This window comes from Marmota flaviventris, chromosome 15, assembly GCF_047511675.1.
Source record: "Marmota flaviventris isolate mMarFla1 chromosome 15, mMarFla1.hap1, whole genome shotgun sequence".
Taxonomy (NCBI): Eukaryota; Metazoa; Chordata; class Mammalia; order Rodentia; family Sciuridae; genus Marmota; species Marmota flaviventris.
The window spans coordinates 76,478,533-76,497,898 of record NC_092512.1 but is presented as its reverse complement, the minus strand read 5'-3'; the positions used below and the strand labels follow the sequence as shown (position 1 = coordinate 76,497,898).

The following is a 19,366-nucleotide window of genomic DNA, read 5'->3' as shown; positions in this document are numbered from 1 at the left end:
TGTATTTTAAATCACTTAAACTAGTATTAACAAGTTAAGACTTCTGTTCTCAGTCTGCAATATCACTTGAGTCAATCCTGTCAAAGTTTGAATTCTCAGCTGAATTTCACTGGGTAAAGTACTTGGCAACATGTACTTTAAACAGATTTTTCTCTGACCCTGGCTTTTGCTAAATCCACATTCATCATTTGGCATGGGTGTCCAGGAAGACAGTCTACAGGAGACCTGGTTGCCCCCCGGGGTCAATCTCCAAGGCTTGGCAAACTGATTAACTCCCAAGAACGTAAGGAAATATAAACTGTTAAAAATACAGAACTGGAGAAATGATGTCAGGGCCTGTGATTCACTGTGTGATTGGTTTTAGGGACTGTCACTCTTTCAGCAACCTGTTACACCTGTTCCAGTTCCACTGTTTTCTTGCCCTGTCCAGGTTGCCTGGCACTCAGCAGTGGTGAGGTATGACCACCACTGACACTGAAAGAGAAACCTAGGGCTTCCATGGCTGGCCACTCAGTTGACATCCAGGATCTTGGAGATTGATTATTGGACTTAAGGTCTAATTTTTAGTTTGCCTGAGTGGGGTGTTTCTTAGCTATGTGAAGCTTGGGGTATTTGTGATCAAAGAACTGGTACCTCTTTGAGTGCATGTGCATGCAGGAAAGAGGGAGAGAAAGTTTCGTTTTTCTTAGCATTTGTAGTTCTCAGCACTCCATCCTATTCATACTTACATCTATGTTATGTTGCTAGCTGAAACCCATTTTTGTAAGTACTAACCTAATTCCTAACCTCCTAAACCCCCTTAAGGCAACACTTTTGATATTTTGAAACTAAGTAAATCCTGAAATTGCTATTGAATAGAAATGTCTCACATTTACCACAAAAGTTAACAGGACTGGTTTTAATTGGAAAAGAAATGCAATTACAATTTCATTCTGCCAAAGAAATCATGGGAAATAAAGGAACTTTCTTTGCCTTCTTTCTGTTATTTTTCTGTAGTAAAAACAGGCAGACAATTTTCACTGACAGAGAATTTGAGAGACATCTTTCGCATAGATTGTTTTCATATTCCATTTGTTGTTTTGGAGACTCTACTCACTTCTTGGGAGATGGTTTGGGAACCTCAATAGAGTACTGTTATTTTCTTTAATCAAAAATCAAGTCTCCCAGAAAACATCCTTTTTACTGGAGCCACAATTTATGAAATTAGTAGGTTTTAAAACATTTGATTAATGATTCACGGGGTTAGAAGAGAAGACAGTGGAGTAGGTGGAGTGAGTGAACGAGTATTTCTATGTGCATGAACAACAAGATCTGATCACTTTGGGTTGTAACTGTCCCTAAAGCCCCTTCTTCAGTATCTAGCCCTTGTCTTTGCTAATTAAAGTTCTCCTCATGTTTACATGTTTTTTTTAAATAAGGAAATAGTTTTCTTGTCAAAGTTTTGTGAGCTCTATCACTTCTTTTCTAGTCCATAATAAAGGACACTTTATATAATGTGGTAGAATAAGATTGTAGTCTGTCCCCCACACAGTTGGGAATTGAACCCAGGGTGCTTTATCACCAGGTTATATCCCAAATCCTTTTTTTTTTTTTTAAATTTGAGACAGAGTTTCTCAAAGTTGCCCATACTGGCCTTGAACTTGTGATCCTCCTGCCTCAGCCTCCAGGGTAGCTGGGATTACAGGCATGCACCCCTATCTATGCCTAGTAGTTTTCTTTTTAAGTGTTATGCACGCTGTAAGGTTAATTGCCCACTCGATTCAATAGACTTTACACATGATAAAGTCTTTTTCAACTAAAACCTTAAAAAACCCCAAACTCCTTTCCTGCATCCTTCCTACCCCGTGCTGCACACTGTCTTTACTTTTTAATCTGTGCCTCTTCCATCAACTTGTTCCCCCAGAACTCTTGGAATTTAGTACTAACTCTCTGTTGCCAAACTCAAAGATGCACTTCTTTGTCACCCCTTACTAGACTCCAGTGCTGTTTACCACTGATGTCCCCTTACTCCTTTTTGACTCAATCCATTTGGGTGGTTCCTGGCTGCGGCTGGCCTCTAACCTGTCAGTGTGCTCTTTCTGTTTCATAGGCTTCCCTTTCTCTTCAGGTTCTTTCAAGTTCTGTCTTGTGTCCTTGCTGGACTCTGCAGGGTCCACAGTCTCTCAGTGGGTGCTCTTGTCTTTACACCCTCTCTGGTAGAGGATACTGTGATGGCCTCTCAGAGGCAGTCATTCATCCTGCTGCAAGGACTCTTCCTATCTGAGTCACTCTCAGACCCTGAGATCCTGGCTCAAGGTCATGCCCCTTCCTAGGGACAGCTGCATCTATGACCTGTTGACCTATGATTCACAGATCCAACTTCTTGCCCTATTTCAGGTCAATTCTGAAGGGCCTTTGCTACCCAAAAGCATCCACTACATCAGGAGAATCGTCTTCTATTCCCTTGCAGGTGTTGGCCCTAAGAACTTGCCTACTAAACCTAAAGGTCAACAAACTCCATCTCAGAATCTGTTCTCTATATGCTGAATATCTCCATGTCTTTGAAAGTGATCTAAAATATAAATTTAACTCTTATGCCAGCATATATGGTTTGATAAGTCAAATATTTAAAGTTTGATTTGGTTGGTGTGTAGCCCTTTGATGATATAAAAAATTTTTTTCTTTCTTTTTTTTTGGTACCAGGGATTGAACCCAGAGGTGCTTAATCACGAAGTCACATCCCCAGCCCTTTTTATTTTTTATTTTAAGACAGGATCTTGATAAGTTGCTTAGGGCCTCACTAAGTTGCTGAGGCTGGCTTTGAACTTGCAATCCTCCTGCCTCAACATCATGAGCCACTGGGATTACAGGTGTGCACCACTGCACCCGGCTTTGGATACTTTCTATGAAAGTGGATGGGAACAAAGAATAAATTCTTGTCATCCAAGTTTATAACCAATAGGTCTATGTTTTACTTGTACTCTTATTTTAAAGAACCTTGAAATAATGATCCTAAATAAAGTTGATGGAGAACATACATCCTTGGTAGAAATTTAAGGGAAAACTGTCTGTATTTTAACTGTGTATTACTTTTTAAAATAACACAATCGAAAGGGTCTCAGAACATCTTGTATTCTGTTTCGTATTCTTACAATAACAATATTAAATTTTTAAAACTGTTGTCCAGAGGAAGATTTTTGGAGCACTTCTGCTAACTCTGTTCTTTGTCCTCGTCTAAATTTCTGTGGTGAAGTCAGGTTAATCTTTTGCTGCTACTGCAAGAAGCCCAGGGAATCTTCTATCTTTCCTTGTACAAGCAGGTCATTCGCTGGTCCTCCCCGGGATTTGGGCTGGGTAAAAATGATTTATGCTAGCAGGCGATTTTATTCATATTTCCGTATTGTTTTAGAAGGTTGAAGTTGAATAATGATATAACCTTTAACACCTGAAGGCTTATTTAACCCTACATTTTGGTTTATTTAAGTTAATATCATCCGGTAGTTGTCTATTTTGATTTTTCCCAAATCTTTGAACTTTGCCCTCTCTTTATTCTTGATAAACCCAGAGTCTGCCCTTACCATTCTGCTTGATCTCCTTTGGGATTTACAAATTACAGGTCTGCTTTGGTTAAGGAAAGACATTCCTATGATTTTTTTTTTAAACCTCCACCCAACTATTACTGATATGCAGTCACGAAATAGACTTCTTGAAATGGCCAGTTGCAGGATAAAGGAAAGATAAATCAGTGGGAGTTGTGTGTCCCTGTCATGAAGTCTGGTTTTTGACCCTAAAGGTCAGGGAGCTTGACAGTTACCTACTGCTTTGTTCTTGGCCTTGAATTCCTCCGTGTGCTGGATGCCAGCACCCAATCTGTTCCATTCCAGTGGCCACCTTGCTGTGGCCTAGGGGGTAACCATAGTAATGCTGAGCTTCCAGGTATTCATGTGGGTGGTGTGGAGAACTGGAAAGGCTGCCAGAATTTTCTTCATGTTCTAAAACTGACTTGAGGTCTGACTCATTTGGTGCTGTCATGTGGTGAGGTGACAATCCATCAGTATCAGGAGTCGAGTTGTGGTTTCTGTCAGTAACTCACAGATTTTCTTTTTTTTTAATTTTTATTTTTTGGTACTAAGGATTGAACTCAGGGGCACTCAACCACGGAGCCACATCCCCAGCCCTATTTTTATTTTATTTAAAGACAGGGTCTCACTGAGTTGTTTTTGCTGAGGCTGGCTTTGAACTCACGATTCTCCTACCTCAGCCTCCTAAGCCGAGTAACTCACAGTTTTGAACTGGAAGCAGTTTTCATCTCCAGGCATGTTTAAATCTCAGGGGAGAAAACCATGGACTCGTTCTCGCTGCATCAATCTACAATAATAACTTTTTATTACTATAGAAACAGCATATCATCACTGAGGAAAATTAGAAAGAAGGAAAAAACATCACAATGAAAATATAGTGCTTTCCTTTCTCCTAACCTCACTACAATAACACTTTTGCATATCCCTTTGGGTATTTTTCTACATGCACTTATAGGAACATTATTATTATTATCATCATCAAATGACACCATTCTGTACATGCTGCTCTGTGACCTGTCAGACAACTGTTTCCATGTCAATGAATTTTCTTTTAATGTACTATCAAAACCTATATAGTCCTCCCCCATGTCTTCACTGCAGTTTTTTTTGCAAATATTTAATTTGATGTCATGTATTGCATGTGGTTATTATCTATGAGTAAGGAAAAATTTCCATTTGTATCAGCATTTGTCTAGGAGATATAAAAACTGACTGTTGTGTTTTATCAAAACTGATTCTAATCAACTGACATGGATAAGACCTTTGTGCATCAGATTCTCATGGGGCCTAAGTGAAGAATCCTTTTTTTAAAAAATTAATTTTTTCAGATGGGATATAATTTCTCATTTTTCTGAGTGTATATGTTGAAGAATCACATTGATCATGCAGTCACATATATACATAAAATAATAGTGTCTGTTTCCTTCCACTATCTTTTCTATCCCCACATCTCCTCCCCACCTCTCCCATCATTTCCCTCTACCTAATCTAAGGTAACGCTATTCTTCTCTAGTGCCCCTCACCTTATTGTGAATCAGCATCCGCATATTAGAGAAAACATTCAACCTTTGGTTTTGTGGGATTGGCTTATTTCCCTTAGCATGATATTCTCCAACTCCATCCATTTACTGGTGAATGCCATAATTTCACTCTTCTCTAAATCTGAGTAATAGTCCATTGTGTCTATATACCACATTTTCTTTATCCATTCCTTTATTGAAGGACACCCAGTTGGTTCCATAGGTTAGCTATTGTGAATTGAGCTGCTATAAACATTGATGTGGCTGCATTACTGTAGTATGCTGATTTTTTTGACTGATGAACAATAGACCTTTTTAGCCAAAAGATTACAGAGACCTTAAGACACTATCTGAAGTGCTATTTTTCATTCCTTGTTGACTTAACCACTGTACTTACACTGCCGTCACTTTCAACACCCTGACTTTTCCTTGAGAGAACCACTCAGTGAAGTGTGTGTGTGTGTGTGTGTGTGTGTGTGTGTGAGAGAGAGAGAGAGAGAGAGAGAGAGAGAGAGAGAGAGAGAGAGAGAGAATATGATATCTTGCCTTGACAGGATATAAAAATTGTCTTTGTGTTTTCTTTTTCTTTTATCTATGGTGATTTTTGTTTTATTCTTTGAAACCTATGTTATTAAAAAGATTAGTTAGGAAGCTCTTTATAGCAATATTAGGATTATTAGGCAAATTGAGCTGATCACTACAAAGGTACAGTTTTTGGAGGGATACTGGAGATGGATTCCAGGGGTGCCTTACCACTAAGCTATATCCCAGTCTTTTGTTTTTTTATTTTGAGACAAGGTCACCATAAGTTCCTGAGACTGACCTTGAACTTGTGATCCTCCTGCCTCAGCCTCCTGAGTTGCTGGGATCACCACTGCACCCAGTTACATTTAATGGGGCTGTTTGGTGACTCAACCAGGAGAAGGTGGCTCTGGCTTTTGGCTTGATTTTCTCATGACATAGCTCACCTGGCTCTGGCTTACCTGTTGCCTTTTCCCTGATGACACATGTTCCTGATGATTCATTTTGTCAAACTGGCAATTTTCGGTGTCTACGTCAGTTTCTTTCTGTGACTCTTTGAAGTCAGATGCAATTATTTTAGGACCAATTCTTTGGAAGTACATTGATGTCCTTAATCTCCAGGTTTGCCCTGGTCTCTTAAGGGCTGGATTTTTTTTTTTTTTCTATTCAGCCTGGACCATGAGTAGAATTCACAGGTGTGAATTCTGTGAATTCACAGGGCTTATACGGTGTATAATGTTGTGAACTCATTGAAGTCCAAGGTCTCACATTTCACTTTGCAGTTGCTTCATTTTAGTTTGACAAATCAATGTGTGTCTTTCCTTCTCACTTTGATGTAAAAAGAAATACCAAGATTTATATCCAATTTTTGAAGCAGATATTGTAACCGGTGGAACTGTGAGTCAGAGGGGGTGGGGTTCTGTCTCTTTCGGCGTGGAACACACTGTGTACCACCGTACCCAGTATTTACTACTCCAAAATTTAGTTTCCTCACCGGAAAAAGGAGCCCATACTCCCCTCACAGAATTATTCTTAGGATTGAATTATTGTAGGTATTGAATAACTGTTTTAGGGATTAAGAATAATTCATTATTTTCACTTGCATTCTCTGTTATCTTTTGAAGTGAGTTATTATAAATGATTCCAAGAAATAGCTGGCACAGCTCCAGATGTGTGGGGTGGACTAAAAGCTGACGTAGAACTTGCTCTTGTTCTGGGTTTTCTAGTTCAAAGCTTTGACAGACCTGGGTATCTGCCCTGTCACAGGGCAGGGCCTGCTTGGTAAGGACTGATATCAAGTTTTCCTGAAGAAAAGGAGAAGTACTAGTGACATTGAAATTAACTATTTTTTCTGACACCAGGAAAGTTTTTGTATTTAAAATAGCAAAACTATACGATTAAACATGTTGATAAGAAATAACAGTGTTAATACTAACAATGAGTATTATAGTGATAGCTTTTTTTTAATTCAAATTTTTATTTATTTTTTATTTTTAAACTTCTTTTGGTACTGGGAATTGAATTCAGGTGCTTGACCACTGAGCCACATCCCCAGCCCTATTTTGTATTTTATTTAGAGACAGGGTCTCACTGAGTTGCTTAGCACCTTGCTTTTGCTGAGGCTGGCTTTGAACTCGTGATCTCCCTGCCTTAGCCTCCTGATCCGCTGGGATTACAGGCATGTGCCACCGCACCCAGCTTCAAATTTGTATTTTTTAAATTGGCATATACTATTGTATGTGTCTATCATGTACAACATGATTTTTTGAAGTATGTATACATTGTGAATGACTAAATCTTGCCAATTAACATATGTAATACCTCACATGGTTATCATTTTTGCAATAAGAACACTTTATATTCACTTTCTTAGTACTTTTCAAGAATACAATATATTATTAACTACAGCTCCCATGTTGTATGATGGATCTCTAGAACTTATTCTTCCTTTTAAAAAATTTGTTTTAATTAGTTACACATAACTGTAGAATGCCTTTTGATATATCATACATAAGTGGAGTTAACTTCTCATGTTTCTGGTTGTACACAATGTAGAATTGCACCAGCTGTGCAGTCATATATGTACATAGGTTGATAACATCGGATTAATTTTACTGTTCTTCCCACTCTTCTATCCCCTCTCCTCCCTTCACTCTAATCTAAAGTACCTATATTCTTCACTAGCACCCCCCTACCCTTATTGTGAATTAGCATTCATGTATCAGAGAAAAACATTTGGCCTTTGGTTCTTTGGGGGTTGGATTATTTTGCTTAGTGTGATATTCTCCATCTTCATCCATTTACCTGCAAATGTCATTAAGTCATTCTTTAAGGCTGAGTAGTATTCCATTATGTGTGTGTGTGAGTGTATGTGTATGTATATGTATGTATATATATATGTTTATCTGTTGAAGGACACTTAGTTCCATAGTTTAACTATTGTGAATTGAGCTGCTATAAACATTGATGTGACTGTGTCACTGTAGCATGCTGATTTTAAGTCCTCTGGGTATAAACTGAGGAGCAGGATAGATGGGTCAAATGGGTGATCAAGTTTTCTGATGAATTTCCATACTGCTTTCCATAGTGATTGCACTGATTTGCAATCCCACAGGCAATGTATGAGTGTTCCTTTCCCCCCACATCCTCACCAACATTTATTGTTGCTTCTATTCTTGATAATTGCTATTCTGACTCGAGTGAGATGGAATCTCAGTGTAGTTTTGATTTGCAGTGCTAGAGATGTTGAAAGTTTTTTCATATATTTCTTGATCCATTGATTATATTTCTGGATCAATTGATTATATTTCTTCTTCTGAAGTGTCTGTTCAGATCCTTAGCCTGTTTATTGATTGGGTTGTTTGTTTTTTTGGTGTTAAGTTTTTTGAGTTCTTTATATATGCTGGAGATTAATACTCTGAGTTGCATATGGTAAAGATTTTCTCCCATTCTGTGGGCTCTCTTTTCACGCTATTAATTGTTTCTTTTGCTGTGAAGAAGCTTTTTAGTTTGATTCCATTCCTATTTATTGATTCTTGATTTTACTTCTTGAGCTTTAGGAGTCTTAAGGAAGTCAGTTCCTAAGGCAACATGGTGGAGATTTGGGCCTACTTTTTCTTCTATTAGGCACAGCATCTTTGGTCTAGTGCTGAAGTCCCTGATCTACTTTGAGTTGAATTTAATGAAGGAGTTTAATTTCATTTTGCTACATATGGATTTCCAGTTTTCCCAGTGCCGTTTGTTGAAGAGGCTGTCTTCTCCAATGTAAGCACCTTTGTCTAGTATGAGATAACTGTGTTCATGTGGGTTTGTCTCTGTGTCTTCTATTCTGAACCGTTGGTTTACATGTTTGTTGTGGTGCCGATACCATGACATTTTTGTTATTATGGCTGTGTAGTATAATTTAAGATCTGGTATTGTGATGCCTCCTGTTTCACTTTTCTTGCTAAGGATTGTTTTGGCTATTCTGGGTCTCTTTTTTTTCCAAATGAATTTCATGACTGCCTTTTTTAGTTCTATGAAGAATGTCATTGGGATTTTAATAGGAATTGTATTAAATCTGTGTTTGGTAGTATAGCCATTTTGACAATGTTAATTCTGCCTATTCAAGAACATGGGAGATCTTTCCATCTTCTAAGGTCTTCTTCAGTTTCTTTCTTTTGTGTTCTGTGTTTTTCATTGTAGAAGGTTTTCACCTCTTTTGTTAGGTTGATTCCCAAATATTTTATTATTTTTTTTGAGGCTATTGTGAATGGAGTAGTTTTCCTAATTTTTCCTTTAATGGATTAATCACTGATATCTAGGAACACATTTGATTTATGGATGTTAATTTTATATCCTGCTACTTTTCTGAATTCATTTGTTAGTTTTAGAAATTTTCTGGTGAAACTATTTGGATCTTCTAAATATAGAATCATGTCATCAGCAAATAGTGACAATTTGAACTCTTTTCCTATTTGTATTCCTTTAATTTTTTTCTTCTGTTTAATCTCTCTAGCTAGAGTTTTCAGGACTATGTTGAATGGAAGTGGTGAAAGAGGGCATCCTTGTCTTGTTCCAGTGCTTTCAATTTTTCTCCATTTAGAATGATGTTGGCCTTGGGTTTAGCATACATAGCTTTTTAAATGTTGAGGTGTGTTCCTAGTTTTTCTAAAGTGTTTTGAGCATGAAGGAGTGCTGTATTTTGTCAATACCTTTTCTACACCTATTGAGATGGTCATATGATTCTTTAAGTATATTGATGTGATGGATTACATGGTGACAGTTTTTTAAAAATATATAGTATCAGACACTGTTTAATGGCTAGACATGTATTGACTCTCAATTCCTATACAGTGTCATTTGGGCAACCTTATTATAGTTTTCTAGACTGATACTTTTATTTTTACTCATCTTTTTATTATTGTGGCAAAATAGACATAACATAAAACATCTGTTTAACATCTGCAATGAACCACTAAGTACATATCTTTAGCCCTTTTTATTTTGAGATAGGGTCTTGCACAATTTCCCAGGCTGGCCTCAAACTTGGGATCTTTAGACACGCAGCACCATTCTACTTACTATCTCTGTGAATTTGAGAACAATGGGCACCTCAAATAAGTGATTGTCCTGCTTAGTTCACCTCATGGTTCAGTCATGCTGTGTAAAGTGTTAGAATCTCACCCTTTCTATGTTGATACCATGTTTTGTTTATCCATCTATTGGTCAAGGCTTGCGTCTTTTGACTGTTATGATCATTGGTGTACAAATAACTATTAGAGTCCCTGCATTCAATCCTTTTAAGTGTATTTTCACAAGTGGAATTGCTGGATCATATAGTAATTTATGAGGAATCACCTTATTATTTTCCATAACAAGCCACTCCATTTTGCTTCCTCATTAGTGATGCTCAGGGTGCCGGTTTCCCAAGATCTTCTCCAGCACTTGTTATTCTGTAGGTTGGCACATTTTGATGAGTGCCTAGAAGTCTGTTGGCAATGAAACAAAACTGAAGCCATTTATGGTATTCATATATACAAATCCTTACAGTATATAACTTTGGCAAAGCCAACTCTCATGGGAAATTTTAGTTTCTTTAAGTCTTTGATTATTGCTATGAACGTTACTTTTAATTAATTAAACTTCAGTGCTCACAGAGAAAATGCATGAGGTGTTCATACTGGAAATGGCTAAGATTAAACTATCACCTCTACATGGGATGGAACAGTGACCCAGTGCCTCAGTCAGGGAGCTGATCCTGTGTGAGACAGATTATGGTGCTGCATTTTGAAACTGGAGGTGAATATTGTTATATAAAATGAAAATTTTAGCAAAAATGTTTTTGAAAAGTTTGAAAAAAGATTTAAGAGGCTCTCCAGTCAAGAAATAATGTTACGTATGGGCTGACATCAAGGAGTCTGGCGTACAGGCTAAATTCATTTGAATTGCTCATGGATCCTGTAGTCAAGAGAAAGGAAATGAACTTATTGAGCAGAATGGGGTATTTCATAGCATTTGCTCATCTGGACACTCTATACATTTTAAATTCTTTTAGATTTTACTTCATTGTATCTCTGAAGTCCTATCTCTTCTGAGATAGAGACCTGAATTATTTTACATTATTCTGCAAAATAAAATTCTTTTTCATGTCAGCATACTCTTCAAGGAATAAGGCAAGGATTGCATATTTGACTTAAAATTGAACCACTGAAATCTAACCATGAAGCTTTCAGTGACCTGCCATTGACCCACAGTGACCCATTGCCTCCCTGATTGAGGCAATGGGTCACTGCTCCATTGTATGGAGAGGTGATAGTTTAATCTTAGCCATTTCTAACATGAACACCTCAAGCGTTTTCTATTAAGTGCAAAATTAGGGACTCTTAATCAAATTATTTGGTTATGGGATATTCATGTGCATTAAGTTTTTTTGGGGGGAGGGCTCTTATTGGATTTTTGCACTTCAATCTATAATATCTTAATTTTAAAATATTTTTTCTTTTTCTGTCTTTCTTCTCTTTCTTTCTTTTTGGGAGAGCTTTCCAATTTTATTATCTTCCAAATTCAATTTGATCTTGATTTATTCATATTTTAATGCTTATCCAATTAGTTGTTTCTTAAAAACACAAAAATTTCATTTCTTATATTTGTTGTACTTCTTATTGGTTCTTTTTAGTTACATTAGGATTCGTTTTGACATCATTATAAAAGCATGGGATATAACCTGCTCTAATTCAGTCCCTAGTCCTTCTCCTCTCCCTCTCCACCTTCCTCTCTCTGTTCCCTTCCCTCTACTCTACTGATCCGCTATTTACTTATAGTTTTTCTTTTTTTTTAAATTAGTGTCTTGTGGATATAAAGTGAGATACACTGCAGTGTATTCCTGTATGTACACAGGAAAATTAGGTCGGATTCATTCCACTGTTCTTCCTTTATCCCATCCCTCCTCCTTCCCCTCAATTCCCTCCATCTACTCCACCGACCCTTCTTCTATTTTGATGGAATCCCCTCCCCCCTTTTCCTCCCTTATTTTGGATTCGCTTCCACATATCAGAGAAAACATGGGACTTTTGGCTTTCAGGGTCTGGCTTATTTGTTGTTTAATGAAGAATCTGAGGTGCACAGAATTCGATTACATATATCATCATTCATGGTGCAGTTTCAAGTACTGCTTAGTTATTTACTTATTGATAACGATATCTTATGCCCATAATCTCTCCAGTGAACACAAATCTATGGTCTTGAAAACTGCTGACAGCTGACTACGGGTCCCACATTCCTCTGTCCTGTGTCTCTTTTCTCTCTACCACAGGAAGTTGTTAGAATTCTGCATTCATTTTTTTTTTTTTTGCTTTTAATTGCATCCACATTTCCAAAAATAGACCTTTATAATTAACTTTCAAAGAATATCATGTTTTATGCAATTATTGGAAACTTATCATCTTTATCTATTATTTTTCCAGGATTCTTCCATATTGCTGTTTCTTGCTGTTATTTATTTCCTTGGCTCCTGTATAATATTCCTTTGTTTGAATATATTGCATTATTTTTCATGCGTTTTCATTTTGGTGGACATTTGGGTTATTTGTGAGTTTTTGCTGTTGTAGGTAATGCTACTGTGAATATTCTTGCTCTAACCCAGTATGTAAAACTTTCTTTTGATATATTTATGGATATGTCTAAGGACACTATTTTACAATGGAGCTACTCCAAATTACTCTCCATTCAGCAATACATAACTGATCTTGTGATTTTACTTTCTCTTTGACATTTGTTAATTGTCACAACTTTTAAATGTTTTGCTAAGCAAATGAGTTTCTAAAAATATTTTATTGTCCTCTTAATTTTCCCTCTTCTTTATGACATTGAGCCTCTATTCATATTCTCATTGTCAAAATGTGTTTTCTCTTGTGAAATACCAATGTACATCTGTTCCCCTTTGGTCAGTTGGGTTATATCTGCTTTTCTCATGAATTGGTAGGAATAATTTATGCTATTCTTCCCAATTATGTGTATTGAGAATATATTTTAAGATAATTTCTAATGAAAAATTCTAAATTTAATATAGCTAAATTTATTAATATTTTCTCATAAAGGTAGCTCTTTTGTGTCTTAAGAAATCCATCCTAGGGCTGGAGATGTGGCTCAGTGGTTGAGTACTTGCCTGGCATGTGCAAGGCCCCAGGTTTAATCTCCAGGACTGCTTAAAAAAGAAAAGAAAAGAAATCCATCCTAATACCAAGAGCCAAAAAAGTTCACCTGTATAAACTCTGTTGAGAGTTGTAAAGTTTCACTTTTATCCTTTTATTGCCTAATGGTTTAATTTTGCCTGTTTAGAAGAAGTATGGGGAATTGTATGTTACCTGTTCTTTTGTAACTTTCCCCTCTACGTAAAATTGTTATTTTTTGGATTATCCACATGGTTGCTGTTGTTGCATGCAGCCTACTTTGTCCATTTACATTGCTTTATAGTATTCCATTGTATGGATAGTCTACATATATCTATCCTATTATTATTATTTTTTTTACTTTTAAGTTGTTTTCAATTTTGGCTCTTATGCATGGTATTTCTGCAAATATTCTTGCACATTTCTTAACAAACCCTTTTGTGCATTTCTGCTTGGTAAATTCCTAGAAGTCTGCCAGTTGGGTCAAAAGCCAGATTATGTGTATGCAAAGTAGGTAGATTTTTCAAATAATGTTATATTTTCAAACTAATGTTGCCAAAGTGGTGATGGCCAAAACTGCTACAAGTAAGTAGCCCTTATCCAAAATGCTTGGGACCAGAAGTGTTTCAACTTTTTTTCTTTTTAGATTTTGGAATATTTGCATATACATAATGAGATATCATGGGGATGGAACCCAAGTCTAAATGCAAAATTCATGTAGATTTTACATACCCCTTATACACAGAGCATAAGACAATTTTATACCTTTTATACAAAATATTTTAAATAATTTTGCACATGGAACAATTTCATAGTTTGCGATTTTCCAAGTGGCATCACGTCAGTGTTCAAAGTTTTGAATTTTGGAGCATTTCAAATTTTAGATTTTCAGAATAGGGATGCTCAGCTTGTAGTTCCTTAGTCTGGCTCAAGGCTTGGCACTAAACTTTAGTAGTAGTCATTGTTCACTCTCCACTGCTCAGCACTCACAGAAAAATGTTAATGCAGTTTTACTTTACAGCTGTTAGAAAGCAGTAAAGATTGTCATTTTTTTTTTCCCTGCGGTGCTGGGGATTGAACCCAGGGCCTTGTGCATGGGAGGCAAGCATTCTACCAGGCTGAGCTATATCCCCAACTCAAGATTAAATCTCAATCCTTGAGCAATGTACTTTCAATCTTCTCTGTGTTGAAAGAAGTATACAAAAATCTGCATATCAAAATATGTGGCTTCTCTTGAGGGAGTTTGTCAGGATATTTTGGAAACTTATTTCTCCTACCATGAGTTTTGTCAATTTCCAATGATTAAAGCCTCTCTTTCTGGAGAGATTGAATGCCGGTAGTAAGAAATGTGTGTGTGTGTGTGTGTGTGTGTGTGTGTGTGTGTGTGTGTGTTTTTGCCTGGTACTGAGGATTGAACCTAGGGGTACTTAACCATTAAGCAACATCCCTAGCCCCTTTTTATCTTTTATTTTGAGACAAGGCCTTACTAAGTTGCTTAGGGTCTCACTAAGTTGTTGAGGCTGGCCCCAAATTTGTGATCCTCCTGCCTCAGCCTCCTAGGTTGCTGGGATAACAGGTGAGTGCCACCCGCCTGGCATAAATGTGCTTTTTCTGAGTTCTACAAGACCTTCAAAGAAGAACTAATACCAATACTCCTCAAATTACTCCATGAAATAAAAAAGGAAGGAATCCTTCTAAACTCATTCTATGAAGCTAGTATCACTCTGATACCAAAACCAGACAAAGACACATCAAGGAAAAAAATTTCAGACCAATATCCCTGATGAACATAGACACAATAATTCTCAATAAAATCCTAGCCAATCACATACAAAAACATATTCAAAAGATAGTGCACCTTGGGCTGGGGATGTGGCTCAAGCGGTAGCGCGCTTGCCTGTCATGCGTGCGGCCCGGGTTCGATCCTCAGCACCACATACAAACAAAGATGTGTCTGCCGAAAACTAAAAAATAAATATTAAAAAAAAAAAGATAGTGCACCATGATCAAGTGGGGTTCATCCCAGCAATGCAAGGTTGGTTCAACATATGGAAATCAATAAATGTAATTCATCACATCAATAGACTTAAAGACAAGAATCATATGATTATTTCAATAGATACTGAAAAAGAATTTGATAAAATACAGCACCTCTTCATGTTCAAACACTAGAAAAACTAGGAATAGTAGGCACATAATCAACATTGTAAAATATATCTATGCTAAGCCCAAGGCCAAGATCAGTCTAAATGGAGAAAAATTAGAAGCATTCCCTCTAAAAACTGGAACAAGACAGGGGTGCCCTCTTTCACCACTTCTATTCAACATAGTCCTTGAAATTCTAGCCAGAGCAATCAGACAGACAAAAGAAATTAAAGGGATACACATAGGAAAAGAAGAACTCAAACTATCATTATTTGCTGAAGATATGAGTCTGTATTTAGATGATCCAAAAAATCCTACCAGAAATTTCTAGAACTAATAAATGAATTCAGAAAAGTAGCAGGATATAAAATCAATACCCATAAATCAAATGTATTTTTATACATAAGTGATGAATTCACTGAAAGAGAAATTAGGAAAACTTCCCCACCAAAATAGCCTCAAAAAACCTAAAATACTTGGGAATCAATCTAACAAAAGAGGTGAAAGACCTCTACAATGAAAAGTACAGAACATTAAAGAAGGAATTTGAAGAAGACCTTAGAAGATGGAAAGATCTCCTGTGCTCTTGGATAGGCAGAGTTAATATTGTCAAAATGGCCATACTACACAAACTGTAGTACAGATTTAATGTAATTCCTATTATAATGACATTCTTCATAGAATTTGAAAAAGCAATCATGAAATTCATTTGGAAAAAAAAAGAGACCCAGAATAACCAAAGCAATTCTTAGCGAGAAAAGTGAAGCAGGAGACATCACAATACCAGAGCTTAAACTATACTACAGAGCAATAGTAACAAAAACAGCATGGTATTGGCACCAAAATAGACATGTACACCAATGGTACAGAATAGAAGTCACAGAAAAAAACCCACATAAATATAGTTATCTCATACTAGACAAAGGCACCAAAAACATATATTGGAGAAATGATAGCCTCTTCAACAAATGTTGCTGGGAAAACTGGAAGTCCATATATAGCAAAATGAAATTAAACCTCTGTCTCTCACCATGCACAAAACTCAACTTAAAATGTATCAAGGACCTAGGAATAAAACCAGAGACCCTGCATCTAATAGAAGAAAAAGTAGGCTCAAATATTCCTCATGTCAGATTAGGCTCTGACTTCCTTAACAAAACTCTGAAAGCACAAGAAATAAAATGAAGAATCAATAAATGGGATGCACTGAAACTAAAAAGCTTCTCAGCAAAAGAAACAATCGTTGAGGTGAAGAGAGAGACTATAGTATGGAACAACTTTTTACCACACACACATAAGATAGAGAACTAATCTCCAGGATATATAAAGAACTCAAAAAACTTAATACCAAAAAAACAAACAGCTCAATCAATAAATGGGTTAGGAACTGATCAGACACTTCTCAAAAAAAGATATACAAGCAATCAACAAAATATATGAAAAAGTATTCAACATCTTTAATAATTAGTGAAATGCAAATCAAAACTATTCTAAGATTTCATCTCACCCAGTCAGAATGGCAGTTATCAAGAATACAGGAAATAATAAGTGTTGGCGAGTATGTGGGGGAAAAGGTACACTCATACATTGCTTGTGGGATTGCAAATTGGTGAAAGCACTTTGGAAAATAGAGTGGAGATTCCTTAGAAAACTTGAAATGGAATAACCATTTGACACAGCTATCCCACTCCTTGGTTTATACACAAAGGACTTAAAACAGCATACTACAGGGACATAACCACACTAATGTTTATAGCAGCTGAATTCACAAATAGCTGAACTGTGGAACTAACCTAGATGCCCATCAATAGATGAATAGATAAAGAAACTGTGGTATATATACACAATGGAACATTACTCAGCATTAAAAGAGAATAAAATTATGGCATTTACAGGTAAATGGATGGAGTTGGAGAATATTATGCTAAGTGAAGTAAGCCAATCCCAAAAATGTTTAAAATGTTTTCTCTGATTAGTGGATACTGATCTATGATGGGGCGGGGCATGGGAAAAATGGAGGAACTTTGGATTGGGCATAGGTGAGAGTGAGGAGGGGTTATGGGTGTAAGAAAGATAGTGGAATGAGATGAACGTCATTACCCTAGTTACATGTATGATTGCACAAATGGTGCGTCTCTACATCATGTGCAATCAGAGAATTGAAATGGTGTGCTCCATTCGTGTATGATGAATTGAAATGCATTCTGCTGTCATGTACAACTAAATAGAACAAATGAAAATAATTAAAAATAGTAAAATAAAAAAATGTGCTTTTTAATTCATATGATAGAATGTGTTAATATTTGGAAGATCTGTATAAATCAGTGAACCAATATTTTTCTAATGACTAATGCACGATATTACAAAATCACATATGATAAAATCTATGCAAAGTGCAAACTGGATGGGTGAATGTTAACGTGAGTACAAAAATTTCATTGATATGATTTCAGATTCTACATTGCAAATGACCTTTAAGAAACAACCACTTGGTGATTTTTAGCGTATTATCAAAGAATACTCCAGTCATCTGAAAAAGCTGATAAAGTCTCCTCACTCTTTAAGTTATACATTTGTGTAGAGTTTGATTTTCTTCATTAATATTCACTGAGACAACATGTTGCTGCATGGGAAGACAGATTCTTGGGGAGGGGGGACCCAGCCCCATCTCCTGGTATTCTTGCCTTTGTGATTGCCTGTCGTAATCTGTTTTGTGTTGCCATAACAAAATAATTGAGGCTGGGTGCTTCATAAAGAAAATAGTTCTATGTTGGCTTACAGTCCTGGAGGTAGGATTGGAAGACTACATCTAGTGAGGGCATGATGCTGTGTTACAACATGGCAGATGGCATGGCATGGTGGGAGCATGTGCAAGAATCGCAAGCAGTGTGTGTGGGGAAGAGATCACATGGCAAGAGAGGAAGCTAGAGGCCTCCTGTTGTGCTCGATTCGGCAGCACATATACTAAAATTGGAACGATACAGAGAAGATTAGCATAGAGGCCTCCTGTTATTTTTTTTGTATTATTTTATTATTAGAGCATTATAATTTTTTTTTTTTGGTATCAGGGATTGAACCCATGGCTACTTAAAATCATTGAGCCACATCCTCAGCCCTTTTTTATATTTTATTTTGAGCTACGTTGCTGAGGCTGGTTTTGAACTCACAATCCTCCTGCCTCGGCCTGGGATACAGGAGTGTGCCCCTGCACCTGGCTTATGAGTTTATTTTGACAAAGTCATACATGCATGCCTTCTTGGTATTAACCTACTTTTATAGAACTAACACATTCCTGTGAGACCTAACCCATTGTCAAGAGCACCATTGATCCTCTCAGGAGGGCCGTCATGACCCAAGCACCTCCCACTAGGCCCCACCTCCCACTAGGCCCCACCTCCCACTAGGCCCCACCTCCCACTAGGCCCCACCTCCCACTAGGCCCCACCTCCCACTAGGCCCCACCTCCCACTAAGTCTCACCAGCTTTCAATATCCTTGCCCTGGGGATCAAGCTTCCAGCCTATGAACCTTTGGGGGCCAAAACACATCTAAACCATAGCACCTCACCCCCTCAAGTGACTTGTTTTTAACCCAGAGAGAAGAGGGAGAAGATGAGGGGCTATGGATGGAGACTGTCTCCCCTGCTGGCTGTGAGAAAGTAAGTGGCCACCATGTTGGGGAATTCCACACGACCAGAAACTGCAAGTGGCCCTCAGAAGCTGATGGAAAGTGAGAACTCAGAGCCACACAGAATGGCTTTACACCCTGAATAGCTCAGGATGGCCTCTGGACAACAGTCAGCAGAAACTGAAGTCCTCAGTTCCATAACTCTGCAAGGAACTCAGTGTTTCGATGTCCATGTGCACTCGGAATTAGAGCCTCAATCAATAGATGTTTTAAATTTGTCAGTTTTAATTTCTAATATGGTACATTTTGATTAATATAGCCCACATGTTATGAGCTGAAGTGTG

General features: G+C 37.2%; 2 pseudogenes; both read left to right on the top strand.

Moving 5' to 3' along the window:
* LOC114090600 (small ribosomal subunit protein uS10-like) overlaps window positions 1-19,366 on the top strand; it is a 78,480-nt pseudogene that overhangs the window by 43,169 nt on the left and 15,945 nt on the right.
* LOC114090711 (U6 spliceosomal RNA) lies at window positions 18,337-18,395 on the top strand (annotated as a pseudogene).